The sequence below is a fragment of the Typha angustifolia genome, chromosome 12, assembly GCF_048772165.1.
Source record: "Typha angustifolia cultivar Huaian chromosome 12, ASM4877216v1, whole genome shotgun sequence".
Lineage (NCBI taxonomy): Eukaryota > Viridiplantae > Streptophyta > Magnoliopsida > Poales > Typhaceae > Typha > Typha angustifolia.
In genome coordinates this window covers 4,058,972-4,072,695 of record NC_133250.1, presented here as the reverse complement: position 1 = coordinate 4,072,695, position 13,724 = coordinate 4,058,972, and the positions used below count along the sequence as shown (strand labels likewise).

The window sequence follows — 13,724 nt, the reverse complement described above, 5'->3', positions numbered from 1 at the left end:
TACCGCTGGTCCTTCTTGAAACTCCGCTCATCGTCGAGGATATGGCAAACCCAATCGGTTCACGACATATTCTTTGAATTCATTGTAATCTTTTTGCATGTTGTCAACTCTATGCAATAATGTTTGGAACATGCCCCTAAGTTCGTCCATATTCGCACCCATGGACGTTGGTTGACTCAGTCCTACCGTGGTCACTCCAAAGGAATCGACCTCACGATTAGGGTCATCGTGGATTGAGTTTTCCCTTGTTGGTGTGTTCTCCATAGGTCTCCTTATTGATGTCATCTTCCTTGTTTCAACCATTAATGGAGGTCTAAGATTCGCCTGGCTCTGATACCAATTTGATGTTCTCTGATACCAAATTAATGGTTTTTTTACTAAAAGATAGGCTATGCAAAGATTTCTTTAAGATCTGGATGTAATAGAGGAATCAGTATGTGCAACTGTGGGAAAATATTCGTCAGATATTCTCCGATAGTCGGAAAATTATGTTCCTAATCTACTACAACTTTCGTATTTATGCCCTTCGCAGATTCGAACTACAACTAGGACGAAAACATGAAAGAACGTAGGTGATGGTGGTGGTGACAAGTAGAGTGGATGTTAGAGTTATTGATGGATATGGAGATGAAGGTGGATTGTGGATGTGATTAAGGAAAGTAGACAAAGGAAACAAAGTGGTCGAGATCCCAAAGAAGAGAGGTGTGGCTCGACAATTGAGGAAGATTGGAAGTTAGGAGAAACCTTGCCAACGGTAGAGGTGGAAGGATGGTATGAGGTCTAGAGAGAAGATAGAAGGCAAGAAATCAATAATCCAATAGCATAATGAAGTTGGTTGCCATCCATATATTTATAGAGGCTAGCCAACAAATCCTAAAACAATATGAAACCCTAATTCTAGAGGATTCTTGTCGATCGCGTTCGAACACACCCGATTGTGTTCGAACACACTTAAAAAGCTCCATCTCTGGATGTGTGAACACGGGGGTTCGAACTCGCCCAACCGCATTCGAACGCACAATATGCGTTCTCTATATTTGCGAACCTGATGCAGACGTTCACATGGGCGTTTAAATGCGACCTACAGGAATTTTATTTTAATAAAAATAAACAACTAATGCAATAAGAGAAGATCCTAATTAAGTGTATCACCTCGCTGACCGCCCTACTTCGGAAAGGCGGGTTCGAGTGGGATGACAAGACGGAATGCATATTTGAAGAACTCAAGCAAGCCATGACGAAGGTTCCTGTGTTAGCTGTACTAGATTTCACCAAGACCTTTGTTGTTGAGTGTGATGCATCTAGGTCAGGGATCGACGCAATTTTAATGCAAGAAGGGCGACCCGAAGCCTACATGATCAAGACTCTCTCACAACGGTTGCAACAATTGTCGACATATGAGTGAGAGATGTTAGCCATGGTCCATGCTGTTGGCAAGTGGCACCCATATCTAATTGGAAGGTAGTTCATAGTGCGCACCGATCAAAGAAGTTCGCCCTACTTACTTGGGCAAAGGATCCACACTCCTGTGCAACAAAGGTGGCTCTTCAAGTTGCTCGGGTATGACTATGACTTGGTTTACAAGAAGGGTTTAGAGAACGGCACAGCTAATGCACTCTCACACCAACATGATGTTGTCACCTTGAAGGACCCAAGTCTTGTGGAACTTGCAGCTTAGGTGACTCAAGACCCATCAAGTCAGATCGAGTACAGCATGAGAGACAGACTAGTGCTCAAGGGGGACCGGATCCTAATCCCATCTAATGCTAACTTGTAGACCGGCTTGATTATCCACTCCATGACTCACCCCTCGAGGGCCACGAGGGCATTTTTAGACCCACAAGCGACTACGCCTCAATTGACGGCTGACTGGCATGAACAAAGACGTCCGCAACTACATCTACACATGTGAAGTTTTGCCAATGAGCCAAAGTAGATTTGACTCGACCAGCCGGCCTCCAACCCCTTCCTGTGCCCGAGCAAATCTGGGAAGATATTTCAATGAACTTCATTGAAGGCCTACCGACCGTCCAAGGGCAATCGATTATCATGGTGGTGGTCGACCGCATCTCGAAGTATGCACACTTCTTAACGCTCGCCCACCCCTATACGGCATGGAAGGTTACGGAGATCTTTATTCATGACATGGCTAAACTTCATGGGGTACCATGATCTATTGTGTCTAATTGAAATCCAGTGTTCGCTAGTAAGTTCTAGCAAGAATTCTTTTGTCTACAAGGCATGACATTTTAGATGAGCTCGGCATACTATCAATAGATAGACGGAAAGATAGCGGTCTTGAACCAGTGTTTGGAGCAATACCTACATTGCTACGTTGGAGAGCAGCCAAGGCAGTGGCTCCACTTCATATCATGGGCAGAGTGGCCCTACAACATTGCCCACCACTCAGTCATAGATATCACATCATTGAGGCAGTTTATGGTAGGCCACCTCCTACCTTGGTCTCATACACACTGACTTGACGAATAGAATGCACGGACATCAAGAAAACCCTTGTGGATAGGGATGCTTAGATTCGATAGTTGAAGGACAACTTAGCGATTGCACAAACCGAACGAAGCAGATCTACAATTGGCAACACTAGGATCGGATGTTCACAGTAGGAGATTGGGTCTCCATCAAACTCCAACTCTATCGCTAGACCTCAGTTTGACCCATCATGAACCAAAAGCTAGCACGTAGGTACTTTGGGTCGTACCATCGATCCAACCACACATGACCAAGAGCCCATGCCACTTCGGGTTCTAGCCAAGAGAAAGATTCGGGTAGATGACAAATTGATCACACATATACAAGTAGAGTGGTCCAACAGACTAATGGGAGATCCGACTTGGGAGTCTGAGTTTGAGTTGATGCAGCTTTCTCATCTTAAGAACAAGGTGATCGGAAGCATGGCAGAGTGATGTGATCCAGAGGACATTGGGCTTAATTGATCGAGTCTATTTATCTTTTAATTATTTCATGATATAAATTTTTTAGGCAAATCTAGTTTAGTCATGTGAGCCATTAAGGTAAGTCAAAATAAATCATGAAAGCCTTTAAGGCAAGTCTAGTTAAGTCAAGTAAGTCTTTAAGGCAAGACTAATTAAGTCATGTAAGCATTTAAGATAAATTCTAATTTGAGTCGTGTCAGCCTTTAGGACTAGTCTTAGTGGGACTAATTATAACCTACATCTATATATAAAGGGGTTAGGCTCTTTTTTAAGCATCTAAGCATTGAGAAAGTATTCTAGTTTTGAGTTTATCTTAGGAGTAAGAGTAAGATAACTTAGGTGTCGAAGTAAATTAATCTCCCTTCATCACCGCCATCACTGCCCAACATTTTCCTCACCATCACCACCGCCATACTCCCTCCTTCTACCCTAATCAAAGCATACACTCCCTTATTGCGAATCATCTCTCATTTGCCCGTAACACAAACTCGGGTTCACTACACATCTTATGACTCGACTAAAATAATTTATTGACTAGTCTAGACTCAATTAACCAATTAATAAGTTATGTCCATATTTAGTAGGTACTTGAGTTTATGGCTCAACTAACACGTAGCTGCCAAAAAGAAATGCAAGAAATTTAATTAGATAAACAGGCACATCTCAATGAACCCAATGTGCCGCGAATAGATCCAATCCGATCGAGTTATATCATATCAATTGACTTAAAATCTTCACACATTTTGACTTTCCATAAGCTGTGTAATCTAACCATGTACTTCAATCTAATTTGTACAACTCAATTAAATATGATTTTGTCTACAAATTTATCAACGCAAAAATATCGCTCTTAGAAGAAACACTATGAGAGGGTAATGAGGTGAGCATTCACGCAAGTTGACAAATTTATTCCTTCTCTTGTTGAAGCAGATCGAGTAGGCATAGTAAAATTCACTAGATTGACAATTCTCATTTAATATCAACAAATTAAGTAGTAAAATTCATATTTAGAATAGAGTACAACAAGCAACACAATTTGATTGGTATATAATTACTCAAGAAGATGTCTAGGTATATAATATCTGATACATGCTTCGAACATCAAGTCCTCCATGAGATTGATACGATTCGGGCTTCACCGATGTCGTCTCGAACATGGATTCACTTTAGGAGTGCCTTTGTTTCTTATTTTAGTGTTTAATTTCCCTGAAAACAAGTTTTCTGTAAGTCGCGTTCGAACGCGGGTGAAGTGAGTTCGAACGCAGTTGTGAACGGGGTTGTGAACATGGATGAAGAGTGTGCATTGTGCATTCAAACGCCCCGTTAGAACGCACTGAGAACACCTGCATCGCGTTCGCAAATCTAGAGAAGTAGGAAACATGCGCGTTTGATCGTGCGTTCGAATGCCTACATCACGTTCGCAATTCCAGAGAAGAGCGAACTCGGTGTGTTCGAACGCTGTCGGGCGTTGTATTATTCAGGGTTAATTTTGAGTTGTTGGTTAGCCTCTAAAAGGATGATGATGGCAACCAGAGGTCAGGATTGATTATTGAAGAATTGAGTTTTGCTTTGCCTCCTTCGTCTTTTTCGTTCCCATTCTCTCAATCCCCGGCGACGCCGCTTCTAACCTCCCTCGACCGACCAATCACCCTAGATCCTTTGGGGCGGCCCTCTCTTCCCCCTTCTTCCAATCTATCCAACACTTGCCCTAACCCGCTGATACACTTAGTTAGGATTTTATCTAATTAGCTAAATCTAACTTTGCGCAGTTTCAGAAAAATATTTGTAGAATATTCGACACATATTCAAATAATATCAAACTAGTTGGATAAGGTCGACAACCTCTAGATCTACAACTTTGATATTCATGACTTCTCCAGATTTGGAATATATCTATGACAAAATGAAAGCTTAATCCAAAAGGTATTTGGAGAAGATAAGGAATACTGGTTTAGTTTGTTTGTTAGGGTTTCATATTGTTTTAGGACTTGTTGGCTAGCCTCTATAAATATGTAGATGCCACCCAACTTTACATTGCTATTGGATTCTTGATTTCTTGCCTCCTATTTTCTCTTTAGGCTCCTCCCTCCTCCCTTTTCACCATCCTTCCACCTCTACCATTGGCAAGATTTCTTCTCGCTTTTAATTTCCCTCGACTGTCAAGCCACCATTTTTCTTTGGGATCTCGACCACTTCATTTCCTTCGTCTACTTTCCTTAATCACTTCCACAATCCACACTCATCTCCATACCCATCCATAACCCTAACATCCATTCCATCCGTCACCACCTCCATCACCCATGTTATTCCGTATTTTCGTCCCTACTACAGTTCGAATCTGCGAAGGGCATAAATACAAAAGTTGTAGATTAGGAAGATACGGATCCAACCCAATTAGGAAGATTACGAAACTTTTGTAATTTTTTAACTACTAGAGAATATCTAACGAATATTTTCCCAAGGTTGCGCGGGCTGCTTCCTGCAATAAATTCAGATCTTAAGGAATTGTTCCATAGCCGATCTTTTAGTTCTAGATCCCATCAATTTGATATCCGAGCCTTAACAAATTAGTATCAGAGCCTATCACCCTTCCATCGACCATAACCCTTCCTCCATCACTTTCCACCGGTGTCACTCCATTAACGCCGGTCTTCCATCAACCACCATCACCTAGGATCTCGTGCCTCCATCCACGGATCCTAAATAGAGCATCCTGATGTTCAACCACTAATCGGACGATATCTTGAGATCCCCATGTCCGATTCACCTAAAACTAGATTTGTTGGAAAGATCTTTTCCGGGGCTATAACATCCAAATTTCACGTGAATCAGACAGTAGAATCTTTCCGGACCTTATTTCAAATTTCCGTGTTAGATCTAGTCCAAATCAGAGAATTGGAAGAGATCGAACTTTAGCCTAAGGGGAGATCGTAGCAAGCTTGGTATCAAAGCCACCGTTCCTCAAACAATTGCTTCCTATGACGACCACTAGAGCCATGGCTGCACGGCGAGATGATGAAGAAGAGATTCTCCCAATAGAGAAGGGGGAAACGATTGTAGGGACTTCCACCCACGAAACCACCCGATCTAATCGGAATATGGAAGAACCTAATGTTCAAGCCGTGTTGGGATCTCTTTCCGAACAAATGGCCATCAACAACCAGATGATGATGGAGATGATGCGGGAATTACGGGTGACGAGGGAAGCCATGGCGAATAGGAATGCACCATCGACCCCACGACGCGAGTCCACACCCATGAACCCACCGCCACCGGTTTAGCCTTTGCAACCACAAAAGCCGCTGCTGCCACCACCCTATGGGCAGAGACAAGCAAGGATGGTTACACCAGGCCCAGTTGCAGGTGAACCCATCCGACGAGCGAACCTCTATGGAGACCACCTTGGAGATCAAGATCCGTGGGTGGGTCAATACGATCCGAAACCACGGCGAGTTAATTAAAAATTGAAGGAGGGATCATCAACCCTTCATGGTGCATCCTCCCCCGGTTAGACAAGGACTTGGACATGATCCGGAATGAGACAACAGCATCCGTGGACAAGTCGTGCGTCTCGAATTCCCCAAGTTCAAAGGTGGCGATCCGATCGATTGGTTGTATAGGGCGGAGTAATTCTTCGCATACCAAGGTATGGCAGAAGAATACAAGGTGACGCTTGCAAGCTTCCACCTTGAGGATGCGGCGCTTCATTGGTTTTGAGCAGCCAATGCCAATGAGGCTATCAAAACTTAGGCTGACTTTTGCACCGATATCACACGGTGATTTGGAGCGTCGGGTTATGAAGACTTTGATGCTCTCCTCTCAAAGATGGTGCAAAAGACCACGGTTCGGGCATACCAAGAAGAATTCGAGAGGATAACTAGCCGATGTCATCCACCATGGACGAATTAGCAACTTCGTAGCACCTTCATCTCCGGGCTACGGGGAGGCATACAAGCCGATGTGAGGGCTTTAAGGACTAGAACCTTAAAGGAGGCCTTCGAAGATGCGGTGCTCATGAAAGACAAACACAGGGCCATGAAGTTACACCTGAAATAGAATTGGACGAACCAAGGGAGCCGCAATCAAGCTCAACCAACCATAGCGGTCCGGGATGAGCACTCTTGAAGCCATCCCAAGATGTAAAGTACACACCTAGAGGTCCGGGATGAGCACTCACACCTGCTCAAGTGGAGGAACGAAGAGCCAAAGGCTTATGCTTCCGTTGTGATGAGAAGTTTGTACTCGGGCAACACTGCACTAAACCGATGGGATCGGTGATGCTAATTGATGGATTGGAGGAGGCTGAGGATGAGTTTGTAGCTGAAAATGAAGGTGTGGCTAGATATCAAGGAGAAGAAGCTGAGGAACAACCCGTGGAGGATATGATAGCCGAAATCTCCCTCCACGCCTATTCGGGGATAATTGCACCAAAGACCTTGCGGGTAAACGGTGTAGTTAAGAAAATCATAGTGAGAATCTTGGTTGACATCGGGTCCACCCACAACTTCATTAACAAAAGGCTCCTTAGGAAGATTGGGCTCGAGTCGGAACCCATGGAAGGGTTCGATGTAACGATTGGAGATGACACCACATTGCGAGTGAATTTTATTTGTGGAGGTGTAGAATTGAAGGTGCAAGGCCAAACTTTCACATTGGACCTTTATCCGTTGGCTTTGCGAGGTGCCGACATTATTTTGGGGACTTAATGGATTCAAAGCTTGGGGCCCGTAACATTTGATTTCTCAAACCTCAGACTGACATTTCGAAAAAATGGACGAAGGGTGCTGCTGGATGGAAATCAACCACGGTAAGGATAGACATTGCAACCACTTGTGGGCTTTCCTTGTGTAGGGGACCGAGCTCTACTATTACAAATGACTGTTGTTGAACCAGAACATCCACCACCAAGGAAAATAGTCACTAACATGCAAGAGCTGCTACATGAGTTCCAAGATCTCTTCGAGGAACCCCGAGGACTACCACCGACCCGTCAGCATGGCCATCGCATCTAGATCATTCTAGGGGTTGAACCAGCAAATGTCTGGCCCTATCGGTACTCTCATGTCCAGAAGGAAGAGATCAGTAAATTGGTGGTATTCAACCTAGTAGAAGTGTCTACTCGTCGTCGGTGCTGCTAGTTCGGAAGAAAGACGGGAGTTGGCGATTTTGCATCGATTACCGAGCCTTGAATGCAATAACCATCAAGGATCGGTATCCAATACCGAAGATCGAGGAGTTGCTGGATGAACTCACAAGGTCGACTTACTTCAGCAAACTTGACTTAAGAGTGGGGTACCATCAAATCTGCATCAACCCGAAAGATGTGCACAAAACGGCGTTCCGAACTCACGATGGCCACTATGAGTTCCGAGTCATGCCATTAAGGCTCACCAATGCACCGGCCACCTTCCAAGGGCTGATGAATGACCTTTTCCGCCCGCTCTTGCGTCGGTACATGCTCGTCTTCTTTGACGATATTCTAGTGTATAGCAGGAATTGGAGCGAGCACTTGCGGCATGAGATATTAAATATCTTGCGACAAAACCAGTTAAAAGTCAAGATGAGCAAGTGTCTTTAAGGAGAGCCACGAGCGGAGTACTTGGGGCATATAATCTCAGTAAAAGGAGTGGAAGCCAATCCAAGCAATATCAAGAATATGGTGGACTAGCCAATTCCTACTAATCAACGGAAATTGAGGAGATTCCTTGGGTTGACGGGGTACTACCGGTGATTCGTTGCCAACTACGGCAAAATTGCTGCCCCATTGACCTCCTTACTCAGAAAAGGTGGGTTTCAATGGACGGGCAAAGCAATGGAAATCTTCGAAGCCTTGAAGACAGCCTATGTCTACCGCTCCGGTTCTAGCACTACTAGATTTCGACAAGCCCTTTGTGGTGGAATGTGACGCTTCGGGTGAGGGCATTGGAGCAGTTTTGATGCAAGAGGGCAGACCCATGGTATATATGAGCAAAGCATTGTCAAATCAGTCGCGATAGCTATCCACCTACGAGCGCGAAATGCTAGTGATTCTACACGTCGTCACCAAATGGCGACCCTACTTGATTGGCCAACGGTTTACTATCCGCACGGACTACAGTAGCTTACCCTACTTCATGGAGCAACGTGTGCACACCCCAGCCCAACAATGGTGGGTCACGAAACTCCTTGGGTATGACTACGAATTAGTCTACAAAATGGGGATGGAGAATCGAGCGGCTGATGCTCTTTCGCGCTAATCGGACACAAGTAAGCTTGCCTTTTTATCAGCACCAACCTTTCTCCTATCTTCAGATATGTGGGGAACCAATGCAGAAGATCATACCACGGAGGAGCTTGAGTCAGAGTTCAAAGATCGTTTCCCAAATTTCAAACTTTGAGGACAAGGTTGCGGAAGTGTAGTGGATTGATACGATTCGGGCTTCACCAATGTTGTCTCGAACATGGATTCACTTTAGGAGTGTCTTTATTTCTTGTTTTAGTGTTTAATTTTTATGAAAATAAGTTTTCTATAAGTCGCGTTCGAACGCGGGTGAAGTGAGTTCGAACGTGGTTGTGAACGGGGTTGTGAACGTAAGTGAAGAGTGTGCATTGTGCGTTCGAACGCCCCGTTCGAACGCACTGAGAATGCTTGCATCACGTTCGTAAATCTAGAGAAGTGGAAAATATGCGCGTTCGATCGCGCGTTCGAATGCCTGCATCGCATTCGCAATTCCAGAGAAAAGCGAACTCGGCGCATTCGAATGCGGTCGGCGAAATTGTATTGTTTAGGGTTAATTTTGATTTGTTGGTTAGCCTCTAAAAGGATATGGATGGCAACCAGAGGTCAGGATTGATTATTAAAGAATTGAGTTTTGTCTTGCCTCCTTCGTCTTCTTTGCTCCCGTTCACTCAATCTCCTTCGTCTTCTTTGCCTCCCTCGACCGACCAATCACCCTAGACCCTAAGGGGCGGTCCTCTCCTCCCCTTTCTTCCAATCTATCCAACGCTTGCCCTAACCCTTCCATCGACCATAACCCTTCCTCCACCACTTTTCACCGGTGCCACCCATTAACGCCAGTCTTCCATCAACAACCATCACCTAGGATCTCGTGCCTCTATCCATAGATTCTAAATAGACCATCTTGATGTTCGACCACTAATCGGACGATTTGCCTGAAACTAAATTTATTGGAAAGCTTTATTCTGGAGCTATAATATATCCAAATTTCACGTCGATTAGACAGGCAGCATCTTTCGGGACCTTATTTCAAAGTTCTGTGCCAGATCCAGTCTAGATCAGAGAATTGGAAGAGTTCGAACCTTAGCCTAAGAGGAAATCGTAGCAAAGATCTATATTGGGATCATTTTATTGGATATGTAAATGACACAACATGAAGAAAATATATCGAATCAACCATAGCATCTAATGGGGTCATTGCATCCTTTCTTTGATGATTGTTTTGCTCCTCCACGACCACCTCTCTCAAGTTATTGCTGATGCTCGATAGAATGCCTTTGCTGGTACAATCTCAGTCACAATCATCTCCTTTACCTCCCTTTGCTTTGCTTCCTTGGATTCCTTAGCAAGCTTGGCCTGCTCCTCATTATAGTAATAGATACCAGACCGATATTGGCTACCAACATCTTTACCCTAAGAAATTGAGCAAAAGAAAAGAATAATTCTGCTGTTAGAAAAGGAATATCATAATTACAAACATTATTGCCTGCACAACCAATATTATCATTGCAAATTATATATTTTAAATAAAGCGTTTCTAGAACTATAGAATCACTTAAGAGTTCATTTTATTTTTTCTAGTAAGCCAATTATCATTAGAGAAACAAAATATTATGATGTCAAAAAATGTTAACAATCATTTCGGATTGTCAATTATCACCAATTAGAAAATGTTAGTTACAATCTTTATATAATCTCTATCAAAGAGCACACCATCTTGGTTTAGAAAAAAAATAGTCAGGAAAGGGCTAGATTTTTTGTCAGCAAAGTATAAAGGAGAATAAAAAATATAAATTGAGAATCACAAGAACCTAGGAAAAAAAGAGGAAGCTTAGGAGAGAGGGATTTTAGGTTTAAAGTATATGAATACGGTCAATCGATAAATTGGTTATGAAAATTGAGACCTGATCTTGTATATCATGTAGTTATGAGCAACACGTATTATAAATAGATATTAAGAAGCATCCGGTTTGAGAGATTCATGTTAAAGTTTTCGAATAGAACAAATATAACATCACAAAATGCATGGCTTTGATCGTCCTTAATAATATATAATCTTAACATAATTCATAAGACAAGATATTACCCACCCAAAGAAGTTCGTCCAGTTCTTGGCTGGAAAATGTGTTCTAAATTTTATAATAATAAGAGAAACAGCCAACTTTTATAATTGAAGGAAATTGAGGATCATCACAACTACTCCCAGAAGAAATTGTAATCGAAATGTCTACATCAGGTAGTCAACAATCATGAACAAGTAAAATTTAGACCATCGACAAGTTGGGGATTTCGAAAAAAAAAAAAATCAACAGATATGCATCTCATCTCCATATTTAAGAATTTATGTAAAACTATATTGCAGAACTTAATAAAATATATACATTGGATCAAGGAAGAGAGGAGAGGAACCGACCTGGCAATTGATGGTGGTAGGGTCGTGGCGTGCCCAGAAGACATCCAGAAGAGTTGAATAGGGGCAGACCTCGCGATATGCACGCGGACCACCTCGGCGTGGGACGTGTCGCCACGGCATATGTCCTTGTAGGTGGGGCCGGCCAGTTGGCCCTGGGAGTACCCCACCTCCGTCTTCTCCACCCCGTCGACTCGCTGGAATGCCAGCTCGACACCCCAGAAGCACCCGGCGCCGAACTGTGCCGCCAGCTCTAGACCGGGCCGATCCGGCCGGTCCAAATCCGGTGCTTGGGCCGGGTTCACAGTGCTCACCGCTCCTTCCATTTTTCTTCTTCTATTTCGCTAGAGCAGGTTCTTTCTCAGTCCTGCTATGGTTTATTTGTAGGGGAAGAGAGGGTCTCGTAGCCGCCTTGCAAGTTCCACGGTGAAATTTCTCTTTGTTTTATTTCGCTTCGTTGTGTTTGACGATGTAACCGAGAGATTTGGAATTAGCTGCAAATTAATGAATGACTTTGAATAGGTTAATTGTAATAATCTTGTGTCCTTACGTTTCTTATTCATCAAATTTGTGGATAAAACACTCAGACGACATACTGTACATGGATTTGTAAGTACTTTACATTTCTACGTATAATTATATGATATAGATTCATCCAATTTTGTCACATCTTTGGTTTTCTTGTCTAAATCTTTATAATTTTAACTCCAGTAAGGTTTTTAAGTTTGACATTTAATTTGGTCAAGTATAATTAAAAAAATAACATTTGCATTTAGTCAATACTAAAGGAGGGATCTCCCCTTAGGGTAAGGCTTGATTTCTCCCGATTTTTAGATTTGGATAGAATCTGATACGCAACATTGAAAATAGATCGTAAAAGTTGTAGTTGTTGGATCGATGTGAAATTTTGATATGTTGTAACCCCGGAAAAGAGCTTTCCAAAAGTCTAATTTTAGGCGAATCGGATGATAAGATATCGAGATATCGTCCGATTAGTAGACGGACGTCAGAGAGTCCGTCTTTATATCCGTGGATGGAGGCACGAGATCCTTGGCGATGGTGGAGGATGGTGGACCGGCGGTAATGGGGTGGCACCAGTGAATAAGTGGAGGTGGAAGGATAATGGCTGATAAAGGGGTTAGGGCAAGGTGATAGATAGATTAGAAGAAGGAGGAGGAGTGGGTCGCCCCTAAAGGACTAGGGTGATTGGCTGGTCGAGAGAGGTTAGAAACGGCAATGCCGGGGAACGAGAGAACGAGAGAGAAAAACATGAAGGAGACAAGGGTAAAATTCAATTCATTCAATAATGATTCCATGGTTGTCATCCACACCTTTAAAGGCTAATCAAACAATTCAAAAATAACAATTATTAACCCTAAAACAACAGATTTTCGTCGATCACGTTCAAACGCACCCGATCGTATTTGAACACATATTTTACGTTCTCTGTATGTGAGAACGTGATGTGGGCGTTCCCAACCGCGTTCGAACGTGGCATTAGAATGCACATTTTGCACTCTGTATTTGCGAACTTGATGCAGGCGTTCGCAAGCATTCAAACGCACTCCTTCCGCGTTCGAACACGACATACAGAAAACTTATTTTGCTATAAATTAAACACTAAAACAAAAATAAAAGACACTCCTAAAGTGTATTCATGCTCGAGATGACATTAGTGAAGCCCGAATCATATCAGAGGGTTAAGCACTTAAGTTAAAAAGATTTAAGGTTTATAAAATTGTGCTAAACTAGAGGACTGTAAATTGTAATTAATCCTGTGAAATTATTATGGTATGTTAGAACATGTTAATTATGGTATATTATACAAATTAATTAATCTTAACATATTGTCTAGCTTTCGTATTTATTTAAATAATAAATGTGAAACATTGGGGCAAGCCCAATTAGGTAAGGCTTCGTTTTATTTTATTTAACAAAGTACAAAACCTCTAAAACTTATACATACTGATGTATATGATTTAAAGTTTATTTGAATTAGAGGTAGCAAAAAAGTTCTTTTTTTATTTTTACTAGTCATTGCAAAATATACTGTTATTATATTTGGTAACAAATAAATAAAGATGAGGTATTAGAAATGTTTATATATTTCGGGACTAAGATTGAGAACCAATTTAGTAAAATG

General features: G+C 42.5%; 1 pseudogene; it reads right to left on the bottom strand.

Moving 5' to 3' along the window:
- Nucleotides 1–10,190: 10,190 nt before the first annotated feature.
- On the bottom strand, nucleotides 10,191–12,148 carry LOC140772309 (peptide methionine sulfoxide reductase-like; annotated as a pseudogene).
- Nucleotides 12,149–13,724: the final 1,576 nt, after the last annotated feature.